This window comes from Cibotium barometz, chromosome 46 (genome assembly GCF_041138505.1).
Source record: "Cibotium barometz isolate CiBa-2024 chromosome 46, ASM4113850v1, whole genome shotgun sequence".
Lineage (NCBI taxonomy): Eukaryota > Viridiplantae > Streptophyta > Polypodiopsida > Cyatheales > Cibotiaceae > Cibotium > Cibotium barometz.
This window is the reverse complement of record NC_141091.1, coordinates 43110122-43123991: the sequence shown is the minus strand read 5'-3', so window position 1 is coordinate 43123991 and position 13870 is coordinate 43110122. Positions and strand designations below refer to the sequence as shown.

At 45.7% G+C, this 13870-nt stretch overlaps 1 protein-coding gene across 2 annotated transcripts in view; it reads left to right on the top strand.

Moving 5' to 3' along the window:
• The window catches only part of LOC147612244 (glutathione S-transferase T1-like), a 99497-nt gene that overhangs the window by 24175 nt on the left and 61452 nt on the right, over nt 1-13870 (top strand). The gene's annotated exons all lie outside the window — the stretch shown is intronic.

Here is a 13870-nt window from a genome sequence, read left to right as displayed (position 1 = left end):
TTGACAAGGTAGCCTTCGTCACAGCTATGTGCTCCACATGACCGTCAAGTGAAAATAAGATCATCCACATAAAGGATAATCAACGTGACCATCCCGCGTTCTCGAAAGAGATACAAGTTAGGTTTTGCAACTGATCTCTGAAAGCCTATCCGTAGAAAGAAGGAATCAATCTTTTGATTGCAAGCCTTGGGAGCCTGCTTAAGACCAAACAAGGCCTTTCGTAACCTGTAAACCATATCCTTTGATCTCGGAACCTCAAAGCCTGGAGGTTGCTCAACATACATCTCCTCCCGCAAGTCACCATTAAGGAACGCAGATTTTACATCCATTTGATACACCGGCCACCACCGCTGACAAGAGGCAAGGGCAAGAACTGTTCGTCCTTAGCCACAAATTTGGCCTTGTGCTTGTCCACCGACCCATCAGACGTAAACTTGGTCTTATTGACCCACTTGACACTAATGACTGACATTTACGGACTCGGTACCAACTCCCAAGTGTTATTCTTCTCTATGGTCTTATTGACCCACTTGACACTAATGACTGACTGTTTTACGGACTCGGAAACAACTCCCAAGTGTTATTCTTCTCTATGGCTTCAAGTTCCACTTGCATGGCTTTCCCCCAAGTCTCCTGAGAAAGATCTTCCTTAACGGAAGTGGGCTCTTTGTCGCGAATGATACGAGACATCAAAGCATAGTTCACCTGTAAAAACAGCTCCTCTAATTGACTTTTATCATGAACTCTGTACGATCTTCGAGGTCCATCCTCTATAGTCCACTTGGAGGGATCCTGTGTAACACCTAACTCCCGAATGGTGTCCAACAACCACTTTGGTACTAGAACAGAATGCGGAGCCTCCTGTTGCTGTTGGGGCGCATCTCCAACCTCGGGCTCAACCTCTAGAACTGATTGAGGCTGCCTAGGTGGAACAATAGCGTGGGAATCATCCTCAGACTCATTTGGTTCTCCAAGAAGTGGTGGCTCATCAACTGTGGAAGCTGGAACATGCTCATCAAAGACAACATCCGTGCTGACAGCCTTGTTCCGCTCTGGGTCATATAACCTGTAGCCTTTGGAAAGAGAGTTATATACCACAAATACAAGCTTTTGGGACTTCGAGTCAAGCTTCCCCCTCTTTGGTACTTGAACAGAACGCGGAGCCTCCTGTTGCTGCTGGGGCGCATCTCCAACCTCGGGCTCAACCTCTACAACTGACTGAGGTTGTCTCTAGCTGGAACAATAGCCTGGGAGTCATCCTCAGACTCATTTGGTTCTCCAAGGAGAAGTGGCTCATCAACAATGGAAGGTGGAACATGCTCATCAAAGACAATATCCGTGTTGACAACAACCTCATTCGCCCTCTACTTCTTTGGAATGTGAACGTAGGCATCACTCCCAAACACACGAAAATGGGAGACATGTGGTTCCTGCCAAAATAAGCCTCATATGGAGTCATCTTTGGTACTGAAGTTGTCGGAGATCGGTTGAGGGTATGGACAGCCATAGCCACAGCCTCTCCCCAAAGTGGACGAGGAAGATCACGATGCTCCAGCATCGTCCTCCCCATCTCCACCACAGACCGGTTCTTACGCTCAACTACTCCTTTCTCTGAAGGCGAACCTTTATTGGCCAACTCCCGCTTAATGCCATGCTCCGTACAACACCGCACAAAAGCATTAGAAGAGAACTCCCCTCCTTTTTCAGCCCGAAGAGTCTTCACTTGCAATCCAAACTCCTACACCATAACATGCTACTCCGTGAACCGAGCAAAGGCTTGGTCCTTCTGGGAAAGAAAATAAACCCATGTAAACCTGCAACAATCATCCACAAGCAGCATCAAGTACAAAGAACCTCCCAAAGATGGGCTTTGCATAGGTCCACACAAGTCAGTGTGTACCAACTCCAACGGTTTCGAAGCCCGCCTAGTAGCCTACTTTGGAAAAGATTCCCTGTGCTGCTTACCACGAATGCAAGAACTATTGTGTCCTTGCCTGCTGCCAACATCTAGGAAGCCATTCTCCATCTGGTCCCAGAAAGCCCGTCGCAGCGCATTCACATTCAAGTGGCCAAAACGGAAGTGCCACAAATCACCGAGCTGAGTACCTGTCAGAGAGAAGAGAGTGTTGAGAGTTTGTAGATCCCATTCTCCACTCTGCCTTCCCAAACAACTTGGCCTGTTGCTTTGTCCCGGAGAGCAACAAAATGCTCATCAAACTCCACTCGTATGCCAGCTTTGCAAACCTCATGCACTGTCAAAAGATAAAAGCCAAGAGCTGGGACATAAAGAACATGGGAGGAATGCTTTCCCCCTTTACCATCGGGAATAATCTCCAACCTGTCCTTACTGTGAATCGGGATAGTGGATTTGTCACCAATGAAGATGTGACCTGTCTGTTGGCGGCGAAGATCCTTTAATAACTCTTGGGAAGGAGTCATGTGCCTGGAAGCACCACTATCGAGAATCCACTCCTAAGTATCCCTGGCGGTGAGGCCAACTGCCACCCTGCTTGAAGAAGATGAAGCATCTATGTCCATAATCTCCAAGTGCACAAAAGCTGGAGTCTTTGCAGGTGCAGTTGAAGAATCAAACTCTTCTCGGTACTCCGCTGAGGACACTTCGTCTAATAGTGACCCTTTTGGCCACAATGATTACAGGTCCACTTGGCCTTCAAAGCATCACTCTCTGAGTCGGGATTTTTCTCAGAAGACTTCTCTGATGAAGACTTCCCTTTGCCCTTATTGTTGTTGTTGTTGCAGCCTTTCGATCACTGGCCAATCAAGGCCTTAGAATCTCCGCCCTGTGGAGGGTTTGTAAAACCCTCTTCCTGGTCCAAAACCATAGGCACAAGCTCGTGCTGAGCCTTCGATTGGTGATCAAAGAGGAATAGAAAGCTGAATACTGAGAGGTCAGATGAGACAGCAAAGTGATGGCCATGTCCTTTGAAGATATCTCCTTCCCAGCCTGAAGAACCTCCCGCTGAAGAGCTTGGAGTTTGTTGATGTGCTCCCGCATCGTTGAAGACTTTGCACTTCCAAGGAAATCCGTTTCATGGATGATACCCTATTATACAGAGAAGCCAAGTGCTGCCAAATCCCTCGGGCCATCATCATGTGTTTGATATGATTAATCAACTGGGGTGTGCAGTTAAGGAAGATGAAGGAACGCACACGGGCATTGACATGATCCCATAACTGTGCCTGAGCCTTCTGTTCTTTCCTAGTAGAAGGTAAAAGCTCCCCGTCCTCCAACTGTGGCCGTGGAATACCAACCACAATGAAACCAGCCAAGTCATAAGATTCCAAGACAGACTCCATCATTACCTTCTAGATGCCATAGTTGGTCCAGTCCAACTATCGATCCACCAGGAATATGGGGATCTTCACATGCTTCTTAGCCATCTCAAGGGTTCGCAAGGTCTTACGAAGGGAGGGTGGCTGGGGAAAAAAATGAAGAAGAGGCTCCAAACACTATGCAAGGTGGCTGTCCAACAGTGATGGCCGCCTTCTACCCGTTCTCCAAGTCTCGAACTGTCCACAAAAATTCTCCAATCAGCACCAGAAAACAACAAACCCTCAAGCTCTCACTATCTCCAAGCTTCAAGCCACCTAGGGCTCTGATACCATGTCGGAATGCACAGCGGAAAACGAGACAACTGCTATGAGAAAGAAAACGCAGAAGTGTAGAGAGAGAGAAGTTGTCTAAACTCTGCTCTATATGCAAGATCCGGTCCGGTACAAAATGGAAGTGGGGAGCAAGGGTGGTATTTATACCACCCTATGATATTGGTCGGCCAGCCCAAAAACAGCCGACAGCAATAGAGAAGCCCACGACTTGGAAAACCTCTAGACAACCAGCAGAAAATCAGTTGGTCAGGACCATATCAGGTCGGGCAGCACACTGATCAGGACCCAGGTCGGCTTGGAGAAGAACAGTCGGCGAGCTCTCGTGATCCCCCCACGACCAAGAAAAAATAGAGAAGAACATGGAAAATGAGGAAAAATGGAGACTACTCCTAATTTGGGCGGGCACACCCGCAATAGGGGCCCTCACTTCCTACTAAGTAATATGGTACAGATAGGAGATGACTGCTATCAATTCCACCTATTCAGCCATGTATCAACCACTTCCTGGGTCGTCTTCTTCTTCCCCGAAAAAACCTTTGGGGTGAAGAACAGAGATGTTGAAATATGCCTTGCACGCTACCATGCCATGATCTCCAAAAACTTGCCTGCCTCAACAAGATGGCATCTATAGAGGCCATAGTCGAGATCCACCCCCATGATGAAGGTAGGGCCGTGCGGTGACTCGGGGGAAAGGGAAACCATTGGGGAGGCTGCAGTATTCATCGGTGAACTGGAGAATCCGCCGCTTGGCCGGTTTGGGCTCTGAAGACTCTGGATGGGGGTGGGGGCTGTAACTTTCGGAGGGCTTGGGGGTTTTGCAAAACACTGGACCATTAATGCAATTGAACACTGAAATTGGCCGTAACCTTAAACATATGCCCTCCATTTAGCCGATACAACAAGTACATGGGCTGGTATAGGAGATACAACCCTCAAATCAGCCAATACAGCAAGTACAGTAGACACAACCCTCAAATCAATTGGTACATCACTTAATTCAACCGGTATGGTACATAATCAATCGATACAGCTCGGTACAACCATCACGAGGCTAAAGAAATAGAGAAACCTTCCATTGAGGGGAGTGAAGGAGTGTAGGAACTCTCCATAAAGTATTGTAGACAAGAATGCTAGGCAACCATCATTGTAGAGGCTAGTCTCCAACGAGACAGCCTCCCTAAATGAAGAAAGAGGGCTCCAATTGATAGATTTAAGGCTCCTATGAGTAAAAAAATCGAAAGTGAAGGCTATAATGACAAGTGGAGAGTTGAGGTGACCATTGTAAGGCCACTTGTCTTACTTTGATCCATTGTCTTGCCACATGTCCCAATTTAAGAGATGGTTTCCCCCATAAACTTCCTCTCTAAAAATATCTCTACTCGTAGACATTCTGTCAAAGGTGCTTCAGCAAGCCCCCCCCCCCTTTTGCCTAGCTTACGGACGTAATAATGTAAATGGAATTTCCATTTTGGGTTGTCCAAAAATAGTAACCCTTGTAGATTTTAGGAGTGTGATTTTGTGTTCTAGGATGATTCCCCATTCCCAAAGCTTGTGCTTTCCAAATATTTAGACGTCCTAGAGTCCACCAAACCCCTTTCATAATGAGAAATGTCTATGATGGTGACATCCTTCCTAGCTTCTTAAAAGTTGTCCCCAACTTTAAGCTTCAAGTCATATATCCAAGATATGGGAGTGAAATGAAACCCTGAGGAAGACACCACTATCCTTTGACTTTGTAACCCATACAATGATAAAAGGTGGGAGAACATATGTTGTCTCCAACAATTGCCCCACAAGTTTTGGATGGAGGCAATTATGTGTGCTGCTCATGGGTTGCCTTATGAGGCTTGGTATGAAAGGAAACCCAAAAAGGACTACTTTAGGGTGTTTTTGTCTTGCATATGCATGTGTGCCTCAGCTGATGAGAGGCAAGCTTGATGATAAGGCCACAAAGCATACTTGTGGGTTATAACAGTGAGAGCAAAGGATACGTCTCTATAATCCTCTCAGGCAAAGGATTTTTGTGAGTCGAGATGTATTTACTGAAAATGTAGTTCAGCCCAAGGTTGAATTCAGCAGACATGTAGGCTCATATAACATGTTTGATGGATTACTTCCATTGGCTCTTGACAGTAGAACACATCAGCCAGCACTAGAGCATGATTTGCAGTCAAATGGACAGCATGTGGGTGCTCAAAGTTAGCCAAATGATCAGGCCATTGCACATGATGTGGAGGACATCGTGAGGGAAGAGAGGACAGCCTTACAGGAGGTTAGATCAGTCCCCAGGCGGTTGGTCTGTACTTTGCAAGAGAGCAAATTCTCTGTTCCCTTAATAGCAAGACATGGGTTGGTTCTAGAAGCCCAGGAGAACCACATCATGATGCTGCTGCTTGGATGAGTAGTCTTTGTGCTCCAGATGAGCGTGAATCCTTTGAGGAAGCCTAGGCAAATGAACATTGCCATACATAAGAATGGCACTCGGGATTTGGTTGACTTGCCCTATGGCAAGAAATCTATTGGTACGAAGTGGATCTCAAAAGAAAGTATGATGGTACTATTTGGTTGATTTCTTGCCCTATGGCAAGAAATCTATTGGTACGAAGTGGATCTCAAAAGAAAGTATGATGGTACTATTGACAGGTACAAAGCAAGACTTGTGGCAAAGGGATATGCTCAACAAAAGGGCACCGATTATGATGAGACTTTTGCACCTACTTCGAGGATGACCACCATTAGAAGTGTTATTTCATTGGCTGCCCATGATGGATGTAATGTACATCAATTGGACTTCAAAACAGCCTTCCTTAATGGAGACTTCCACGAGGAAGTGCATGTGAGTTAGCCGATGGGTTTTGTGGCTTCTAGAATAGTCCAACGGAGAGTACCCTCTACATCAAGGTGGACAAAGAGGATTTGATTATCATCATCTTGTATGTGGAATGATATGTTGCTAACACGGACCAATGATGATAAAATTGCAGCATTCAAGGCTAACCTTGCGTCCTCATTGGAGATGTCAGATCTCGCACTGGTAACTATTATTTGGACATATAGTTTGTACAGTTACGAGAGGGCATTGTTTTGCTGCAGTCCAAGTACACAAGGGGCTGCTACAAAGGTTCAAATTTCAGGATTGTAACTCCAGTAGAACATAGGCTTAGGTTGAGTATCTATGATGCTAGAGAGCCTTGTTGTTGGGGTAAAGGCACTATGCCCACCCTTATAGTGTGTACAAGCCCATAAGTTATAGTACATAGTACACTTAGTACTTTTAATGTACTAAGTGCACTATGTGTACTAGTGCAATATACATGTGTGATAGGGGAGTCACACACACACACTTGGTGAGTTGACTTATCCCCACACTCTCTCTCTCTCTCTCTCCCTTGTTTCTCTGTGTATGTCTCCCACATGAACTCTAACCCTAATTCTCTCTCCCATTCAATTGGTATCAGAGCCAGCCTGCAGCTCTCTACATGTGCAGTTTACTTCCAACATGATGGTGGAGCCAAGCGCCTATAGCAGTGTGTGTGATCGTTGAGATAGCAGGTCGACTAGGGGTTGACGGGTAGAGCTACGTGTAGCAAACCACAAGGCAGCAGTCGCAGGTAGGTGGGCGAAAAGAGAAGGTGGCGGGCAGCCATTTCTGCGCTGAATCACACGCAGGCGTGTAATCGCTGGGCGAGCACTACCCGCCACCACTAGGCGAAAGCGGAGCGCAAGTCGTCAGCGTCCACGGTGCTTTCACACCCTCGCTCTCTACAGGGAGCGGTTCTGTCCGTGTGCACATGTGTGTACGCTTGCAGTTTTACAGGCCAACGTCGTCTTCCGCCCAAAGCACTGCACGGACTCCACGTCAGCAAATGCGAAGCGCCAGCAGAGCAGCACCGGCTCAAACGCCTTCGCTTGTGTAGACCCCACGCCTGCAACCAGCCCAAGCCCGACTACAAATCAGCCTAACCAGGCAGCATACGTGTATCACTGTAGCAGCGTAGCCGGTCACACAAGCTGGTGGTAGATGTAACCATCCGTTCGAACAGGCAGCAGGAGCATCAGCATCAACATCAGCAAGAAGTGCCCCCCCCCCCCCCCCCTTTTTTTTTTCTGCAACAGCATCAACACAAAGAAATTCAGCCTGCAAATCTCAGAGAAATTCAAAAAATTAAGAGGTATTTGCCTTCAATTTTGGGAATTTCTTATCAATTCAATCATTTGAGCAGGTTTAGGTGCCGAATTGCTCAATTTTTGAGCAACATTGGCAAAATTGGGTGACATTGGTCACAATCAGGATCAATTTGCAGGAAATTGGATGTCGAAATTTGGGGCTTTTGATGTAATTGTGCAATCAAGCATTCATACATGCTGTATGATGTGAGAAATCGCACATTTGGGCAAAATTGCAGCAAATTGCAGTGCAAATCAAGGGGCTTTTGTGCCGATTGGATTGATTTGCATGCAGGCACTCGCATTTGATGCTTTGGGCAATGTGTTGATGCCTGTCAAGCACTCAATGTGCCTGTAAATCAAGGGGCTTTCATGTATTGGATGTATATGTGGCCAGGGGGAAGCACTGTGAAGACTCTGGATGCCTTCATGTGCGCTAATGTACCATGTATGATCAGCAATTGATCTTAAATCAAGGGGCTTTTCAAGATTTTATGCTTGTTGAGTTTGGCAAAGCAGTAGGCAAGACTTTTATGCCTTGAATCCTTAGAAATCAGCTTGCAGTCAAGGGGCTTTTGCCCAATTTTTGTTCAGAACTGTTGTATGCAGTGTTCGGGACTGTAAAAGTCTGATTTTCACTCTTTTAGACAGCCAGGAGAGCATTTATTGCTACTGTACCTGCTGGTACAGATTTGGCACAGCTTTGTGCAAGTTTTGGCATGGCTGCACATTGATTTGAGTGAGGAAAAGGTTCAATTTCAGCTGCTGTACTTGCTGGTACAGGTTTGGTACATCATTGGTGAGCACTTAGTATTGCTGTACAGTATTTGGAAGGGCAACAGAGCACATTTAAGGTGCTGTCCTAAATCTGCAGCAACCAGATTTTGGTGATTTCATCACATACAGTGGGAGTAGAGTTGCATTTGTGCTTCCGCAGTGGGAGATAAAGCTTGGGAGAACAACTGTGAGCACTTTGTGTGCTTTTTTGGTGCAGTGTTTGCACATTTTGCAGGGACTCAGGCATTGACAGGTTGCATATTGCTATGGCAATCACAGGTGAGAGCTCTTCATTGCTTCGCATCAAGAAGCTTGAAGGCTCACATAACTAGGATATTTGGCAAACCCAGTGCTATAATGTGTTGCTCCAGAAGAAGCAGCACAAGCATATCAAAGAAAGGGGTGTAAAGCCCGCTTCTCTTACTGCTGAAGAGTGGGCTTCTCTTACTGCTGAAGAGTGGGAAGATATGGATGAGCTGGCAAGATCTACTATCATGTTATCTGTGTCAGACTCTTTACTTTTCAGCATTCGTGAAGAGAAGACAGCTTGGGGAATGTGGCAGAGATTGCAGGACTTGTATGCCCAGCAAAGTGCCTCAAGCAAAGTGTATTGGTTGAAGAAACTCATAGGTCTTTAGATGAAGGAAGGGGCGTCTATGGCAGCCTATCTAAATGAGTTTAATGGTATTGTCAGCCAAGTAATAAATCAAAAGTTGGCAATGGACAATGAGTTCAAAGCCACCTTTCTCTTATGCACTTTGCCAGAGAGTTGGGACACATTCAGGACAGCCACTAGCAATTCGAATGCTATGTTCTCATATGCAGATGTTGAGGGTGCTCTTCTTCAAGAAGAGATAAACAGGAAAAACAACTCTGTTGGATAGTCCAATGCAAGGAATGCACGTGCGAGATCCCAGCAAAGGGGTAAAAGCCAAGAACGGGGAAGGAGCAAGTCCCACTCCAAAAAGGACTTGGAATGCCATTATTGTGGCAAGAAGGGACACATCAAAAAGCAATGCTACAAATGGAAAAATGATCAAAAGGAAAAAGGGAAAAGGCAAAGACAAAGACAAAGATGAAGCCAAAGATGTAAAGCCAAAGGGCAAAAGTGGAGTCAAGATTGAAGAAATCAATGTGTCACATGCAGGTGACAGTGAGGATGAGGTCCTATTCACGTCTTCACTTGATGCCCATTCACTTCTTACAGGAGATGGTCATGGTATGCACTCATGGATCATTGATTCAGGTGCCTCCTTTCATGTCACAAGTTGCAGAGACTTGTTTGTCAGGTATACTGCTGGCAATGAAGGAGTAGTTTATTTGGGTGATAACCATGCATGCAAGATTCTTGGCAAAGGTGATGTGAGGCTTGTGTTTTCAGATGGCTCACAGCTTATGCTCCATGATGTCAGGCATGTGCCTGAGATCAAGAAGAACCTGCTTTCTACTGGACGGCTCACAGCTTATGCTCCATGATGTCAGGCATGTGCCTGAGATCAAGAAGAACCTGCTTTCTACTGGACAGCTTGATGATGCTGATTATGTTACCACATTTGGTCGTGGAAAGTGGAAGATTAGTAAGGGCTCACTGGTTGTTGCCAGAGGCTCTAAGGTGGACACTCTTTACTTCATGCATGCAGGTGTTTGTCACCATGCTAATGTAAATGCAACCGAGCTGCCGGAAATCTCTATGTGGCATAGCCGGTTGGGACACATGAGTGTCAAAGGAATGGAGCAATTGTCTCGTTTGGGTTACTTGCCTTCTCAAAGTTTTCAAGTTTTCAGTTTTGTGAGCATTGTATATATGGCAGGCAACTCCAGTGCCCCCACAAGAAAGCTCTTGGACAGAAAGATGCTCCGTTAGAGCTTGTGCATACAGATGTATGTGAGATGCCTTAGCTTTCTTTGGGAGGGGCAAAATATTTTGTGTCTTTTATTGATGATGCCACACACAAGGTGTGGGTTTATCCTCTTCGTTTGAAGAGTGATACATTCTCAGTGTTTGAGAAGTTTGTTGCTCTTGTTGAGAATGAAACTGGCAAAACACTGAAGGCTTTGCGTTCCGATAATGGTGGAGAGTATATGTCCAAACAGTTACAGGACTTTTGTGATGCTAAAGGCATCAAGAGGGAGCTCTCTACTCCTTATGATCCTCCACAAAACGGGACAGCAGAGAGGATGAACAGGACCATTCAAGAGAAGGTCCGTTCTATGTTGTCACATGCTGCGTTACCTCATGGTTTTTGGGCTGAAGTTGTTATGATAGCCGTTCATCTTATAAACAGGTCACCTAAGACGAGGCTTGGTGGGAAAGTGCCAGAAGAAGTATGGACAGGGAAGCCTCCGTCATACAAGCACTTGAGAGTGTTTTGCGTTGCGTACGTGCACATACGCAGGGAAATGCGCACCAAACTTGATCCTAAGTCTCACAAATGCATATTCCTAGGATATGGTGACAGAGGTGAAATGGGGTATAGACTTTGGGATCCCGTGAATAGAAAGATTATACGCAGCAATGATGTAATTTTTGATGAAACATGCATGTATAAGGAGCCTGCAAGGCAACAGGAGCCTGGTAGATCATCTTTGATGATGATGGACATCATGGACAACAACCAAGGGCTGTAAATCAGCCATTACAGCAGCAAAACCAGCCCTTAAATGGTGCTGAAAATGGTCCAAATGGACAGCCAGAGATGGCAGAAGATATCCCTATGGATATCCCACAGTTAGAGGAGATACCAGGCATGATCTTTCAGCCTTATGGCATGGAACAGGAGCCACCAATAGGTGATATGCAGGCTGGACAGCAACCTGCAAATGATGGTCATTGGGTACGGAGGTCCACAAGACCCTCTAGAGCCCCTGACAGGTTTGTTCCAGGGGTTGACTACTCGATGCTTACTGACTGTGGGGAGCCCTCATGTTATAAGGAGGCTTTACAGAGGGCAAACAAGGCTCTTTGGGAGCGTGCCATGAAGTCAGAGATGGATTCTCTGCACAAAAATGGAACATGGAAGTTGGTGCATTTGCGTGCAAAAATGTTTTGCCATGCAAGTGGGTTTACAGGCTTAAAGTTGCACCTGATGCAAAGCCAAGATACAAAGCCAGGTTAGTGGCTAAGGGCTTCAAGCAGGAATATGGTGTGGACTTTGATGAGATCTTCTCTCCAGTGGTCAAAATGACCACACTTAGAGCTGTATCAGCTCTGGTTGCACATGATGATCTGGACTTGATTCAGATGGATGTGAAGATTGCTTTTCTTCACGGTGATCTCCATGAGGAGATATATATGCAACAACCAGAGGGTTATACAGTGAGTGGAAAGGAGAAGCTTGTATGCAAGCTGAAAAAGAGTCTTTATGGGCTCAAACAGGCACCAAGGGAATGGTATCATAAATTTGATACATTCATGAAATCCGAGGATTTCAGGAGAAGTGACATAGATCACTGCTTATACACCAAGAAAGCTTTGGATGGCAGTCTATTGATCCTCATCTTGTATGTTGATGATATGTTGATTGCCGGGAAATCTCGTAAGATGGATGCCTTGAAGAAGAGGCTGCATCAAACCTTTTGATATGAAGGATTTGGGTGATGCAAATCACATTTTGGGTATGCGGATACTTCGGGACAGAAATCAGCATGTGTTGTATTTGTCTCAGAAGGAATACATTGGCAAAGTCTTGCAGAGGTTCAATATGGACGGGGGGAAGAAGACTAGTACTCCTTTGCCTCCATATGTGAAACTCAGTGCTATGGACAGCCCACAGTCAGATAGTGGCAGGGCTGATATGGCCAAGATTCCGTATGCTTCAGCTTGTGGCAGTCTCATGTATGCCATGGTTGCTACGAGGCCGGACATTGCATTTGCAGTGGGAGTGGTTAGTAGATACATGGCCAACCCTGGCAAGAAGCATTGGGAAGCAGTGAAAGGTGTCATGAGATACCTGAAGGGCACACAGGATATGTGCATTTGTTTTGGCAAACAGGATGCATTAGTGCATGGTTACACGGATTCAGATTATGCCGGTCATCCAGATAACCGGAAGTCTACTACCGGTTATGTGTTTACATTCACAGGAGGTGCTGTGTCATGGATATCCAGGATGCAGAAGTGCACAGCCTTATCTACTACAGAGGCCGAGTATATTGCAGCCACAAAGGCTTGCAAGGAGGCATTATGGCTATCTCGGTTAGTGGTTGATTTGGGTTATACAGGGGATATTCCATTGTTGCATTGTGATAGTCAGAGTGCCATCCAGTTGGCAAAGAACCCTGTCTTTCATGCAAAGACGAAGCATGTGGATGTGAAGTATCACTTCATCAGAGAGGTGATAGAGAACAAGCAAATTCAGCTTGTTAAGATTCATACGGATGACAACCCGGCTGATCTGTTGACAAAGAGTTTGCCTCCGGAGCGGTTTGCTCATTGTAGACACTTGATGGGCATCGGATGAGGCCAGTTTCATTCTTGATATGGCCTTGTATATTATCATGTACATGCTGATTTTTTCTTTTCCTTCATTAAAGGGCACTTTGCCTTTAAGTGGGAGGTTGTTGGGGTAAAGGCACTATGCCCCACCCTTATAGTGTGTACAAGCCCATAAGCTATAGTACATAGTACACTTAGTACTCTTAATGTACTAAGTGCACTATGTGTACTAGTGCAATATACATGTGTGATAGGGTAGTCACACACACACACTTGGTGAGTTGACTTATCCCCACAACTCTCTCTCTCTTTCTCTCCCTTGTTTCTCTGTGTATGTCTCCCACATGAACTCTAACCCTAATTCTCTCTCCCATTCACTTGTGAGCTACTCTTTACAGCCAGGCTGTTGGCTGCTTCATATACTTGTGTAACACAAGGCCAGGCATATAGTTTGGAGTGTCCCAGTTGAGCAAATTTATGTATAGCTCAGGGACAAAGCGTTGGCACACTATTAAGCATGTGCTCAAGTACTTACAGATCTCTTTCGCTCTACTTCTAATCTTAACTTTATGCCGAGGACCCTTTCTACCATGGAATGAGACCAGGGGAATCTCTATCCCAACTAGGTTTTGAAGATGGATGCAGATTAGAATCAACCTGCACCCAAGGCGTAGGCAGGGGCTTAGCATGTGAAAGAACCTTGAGGTGGTCACTTAGAGGATTTCCCCTATCTTTAGGACTGGGCAATAGTTCGTGGCACTTGGTATTGATGTCTTGAGTCTGTGGTGATGTGCTATTTACTATGTGCTGTTTGAATAGATTATGAAGGATTAAGTATAATTCCTTGTTTGCACTTCATCTTAT